The sequence below is a fragment of the Apaloderma vittatum genome, unplaced genomic scaffold (genome assembly GCF_000703405.1).
Source record: "Apaloderma vittatum isolate BGI_N311 unplaced genomic scaffold, ASM70340v1 scaffold39060, whole genome shotgun sequence".
Classification (NCBI taxonomy): domain Eukaryota; kingdom Metazoa; phylum Chordata; class Aves; order Trogoniformes; family Trogonidae; genus Apaloderma; species Apaloderma vittatum.
Genome location: NW_009696916.1, coordinates 1 through 3817, shown reverse-complemented (window position 1 = coordinate 3817; position 3817 = coordinate 1). Strand labels below are relative to the sequence as shown.

The 3817-nt window shown below is 40.3% G+C and overlaps 1 pseudogene; it reads right to left on the bottom strand.

The window, feature by feature from the left end:
- Positions 1-347: 347 nt before the first annotated feature.
- Positions 348-2325, bottom strand: LOC104269944 (annotated as a pseudogene).
- Positions 2326-3817: the final 1492 nt, after the last annotated feature.

Sequence of the window (3817 nt, the reverse complement as noted above, 5' to 3'; positions counted from 1 at the left end):
TTCTTTTTTTTAAGGTCAGTATAGGACATCAGTTTGTAGCTCTCAAGGGTGTCTTCCAATGCTTTTAAAATTGTCAATTAGTTCGTTTTAGTGCCAGTGGTATGTCAAGGATCTTTGAACACAAAATACTAGTCATATTCTTGGTATGCATATAATAAAATCTATTGTAGGATCTATTTATGCAATGGGGTAGTTCCAAACCACATCTACTGCAACTTAATGCAGAGCAAAATATTCAATATAAAATACTGATCTCAGTCACAAATCTTCTGTTTTCTATTGTAAATGCTGAAGCTGCTGTTTCTCACTGCTGAAGAAGAACTGCTACTGATCCATAGAGATGACTGTCAAGCAGTTGTAAATGGTTTCTGTTTACCAGTATCTTGAGACTGGCTAGGAAGTTGCTGAGAACAGACAATGGATTGCACCAGCATCTTTTTGTTTTCACCATTTATGTCCTTAAGCTCTTGAAAGAAATTATCCAGAGATGCAATAAATTTGTTTTGAAGCAGAAGTTTTAATGCTGTCTAGGTCCATCGTTTCCAGGTAAATGTTTTCTTGCCCAGCAGTGATGGTGCTCTTCAAATGTCCGTTTTTTGACACTATGCCAGCAAAGTTCTTCTGCACCTCCTGTGCAAACAGGTCCAGCTGGCTTTGCAGTGAAGACACTAATTCATTTGCGCCCTTTGTATATACAAACTTTGCCATTTCCATGTCTCTTACGCTCTCACAGGATTTTGCAGCTGAGAAAAAACATTGGCTGTTTCTTCTCATAATTTTTTCAGAGTGAGACAGAGATCTCCTAAGAAGATATTCTTTTTATGGCCCTCCATCTCCTAAGCCACAGCAGAAAATTTCCTTATGCTATTCTGAAACTGACAGCTTATTTCCAGAACAATGTTCCCCATTGGTGTCAACATATTTAATGTTCTTACTAATCCACATACATGCCCCTCCATCAACCTCAACAGCTCAGCTTTACTATTAAATGGCAGAGCCATATTCTGTAATATTTTTTCAGATATGTAAGAAAGTTCGTAAGTCAGCAATCTTTTAACAAAGGCAAAAAGACACCAATACAACTAATGCAAAAACACTAGCTGGTGACAACTGGCAGGTAGGAGGACATCTATAAAATATACATAAGACATCAACATCTGTTGCTACTTCAGACTGTTGTCACTAACTAAATCTTGTATTTTACTGAATAGAAGATTAATTTCTCCTGCAAATGTATTTGAACAATAGCATTGTGTTGATCAACAGCCTTCTTATGATTCAGTTTTGCATAGATACCTCTTTTGTATTAACAGTACTAAGCAAATGGTTAGTTGTGCCATGGAGCTTTTCCTTGGTGTTTTCAAAAACTGAAACCACAAATTTGTTCTGAGTCAGAGGAACCTTGGGTTCTTGCAGATAAGCCTGTGGTTCTTGCAGTTCGTTCTCCTGATTTGCAGATCTGTTTTCATTGTTAAGGTTTACTTTTATTAATTGTGAATGATTTAGTGTGAATGTTTTCACTTCTTCTTCCATGGCAGAGATTATGTCAGTATACTCTGTAACTTGTTCTTCCTGAACTGTCAGCTTTCCTTTAAGAGCTTCATGAATTTTCAGTGAAAATATAGATTCTATTTTACTTTTGTGCAGCAGTGAGGTCTCCTTTTAGATGCTCAATCTCTTTGGTATCTTCCTTAATAACAGATCCTTTTGGAAACTGCTCATTAACTTCAGGCTTCATTATGTTCTTTGTTCTCTGAGCATAATCCAGTATACTCAATGTTTCCTCTGGATTTATAGATATGAGAGAAACTGTGGCAATTATTGATGTTTTTTGTTGTTTTCCAAGGGAGTCTTGAAGGATTCTGTTTAAGATTCTCTATGTCTCCTTCCACAAGGGCAGTAATAACTCTTTCATGAGCCAGAAGAGACTACTTGGCATTTTCAGGTTCACCAGCTCTTTTATCACATGCCCTAAACTGAAGTGTTTTCAATCCTGCAAGATCAACCAAGCTTCTCTTCCCAGTTCTAATAAGCTTTTGTCCATCTGCTCTTGTTTCTTTCATATGGATGGTAGCTGTGAACACAGAGTAGGATGAACTGGAATATTTATTTGTGTAAGTGGCAGCAGTAGTTCTTTTTTGCTGAACCTCTTTCCAAAATTTGCTAGGCTTCATATTTTTCTGTGTACAGGTATTTCTTCCAAACCTTTCACAGTTACTGCTGTCTTGTTAAGAGATCAACAGACACCTGCAGTATTTCTCCAGCACTGGGAATGGGATTCAGAAGATCAAAAAGCTTTTCGTTATAGATTTCCAGAAGAGAGAATTTAATGAAAAAAGTCAGTATTATTATGTATTTTTCTAATATTTGATACTATGTATTGTACCTGGTAGCAAATCCTATTCCCAAGCTTGTTCTTCATTTAATTACACAGATCTTTTCAAATGGACAAGACCAATTTTTTTTTTGGACATAAATGATCACTGTACAGGTGCATCCATAATTAAAAAAAACAATAGAAACAACAGACATTTTTATAATAAAGAAAATAGCAGAGTAGAGGGAGAGAATCACCTCACTTGACCTGCTGGTCACACTTCTTTTGATGCAGACCAGGATATGATAGGCTTTCTGAGCTGCAAGAGCACATTGCTGGGTCACAATGTGACCCCCATTGCTGGGTCAGTTTTTCCTTCACCAGCAGGTTCCTTTGCCGCAGGACTGCTCTCAATCCACTGGTTGCCCACCCTGTATTTGTGCTTGGGATTGCCTGATTCATATGCAGGACCTTGCACTTGGCCTTGTTGAACTTCACCAAGCTACTTGAAGCTTGACTTGGAGAAGCTTTGCATTACTACCCAGAAGGCACCATATACAGCATCTCGTGCTGTGCACTCTCTGAGCTGACTTTGCAGTTTTTACTGTCTGCTCTGTACAGGTTCTGTACACTTTTGTGGACAACTTAGAGCAGAACCACTCATCTGTCAGGAGGCTTACACTAAAGGCTCATACTCTGAGAAATGTTTTTGGTAATTGTCATCTGAAAAGGCTTGAACTCCTCTTCTGTGAAATATCTGTAAAATTTAATTTGCAGATGGAGGCAGAGATTTTTGGGATCTACTGTTTTTGTATTAACTGTGCAGATCAGAAAGCTGGTAATGATGCCTCAGAAAATCCAGTAGCAGGATGTGGCCTTTGATCGAAACTAGCGCTGCTCCATGTAGTTCTCAAAATAGCTTTTCCTCCTATATATTAAAGCACTGTCCAGTCTTGTTAAATTATAAGTGGATTGCTAATCATTTTTTTTTTTAATTCTCCTTAATGTTCTTTACAATAATGGGATCAGTTAGAGGGTGGAGGAAGAAAAGCTCCCACCACCGAGGTGGGAAGCACACTGATGTTTCTGAGCCTCAGCACAGAGCTGGGGGCCGCGTCCCTGCCGAGACAGCCTCCGCACAACCACACACCTGCAGCATCCCCGGGCGAGGCAGGTTTGTCTCAGAGAGGTGTCCCTCGTCACTCTTCCAATAAGGTTTTAAAAAAGCCACATCAAAATCCTTAATACGACAATAAAGCACCGACGCTTTAATATCCGAGGCTGCAGCTCTGCGGCCCTGACCCTGCAGCGGGCCTGCCCCTCTGCAGACGTCTCCAGACAGATTTTCTTCGCCTAACAAAACCCTCCTTCCCAAGCCCCCCCGGCTGACATCCCTCCGGAGCCCGCTGTCCCCCGCTGTGATCCCGCTTCCTCAGGTGCTCTGCCCACAAACTTATCGCCACTTCAAGGGCTTGCCCGGGCCTTCTCCCTCCAGCCCTC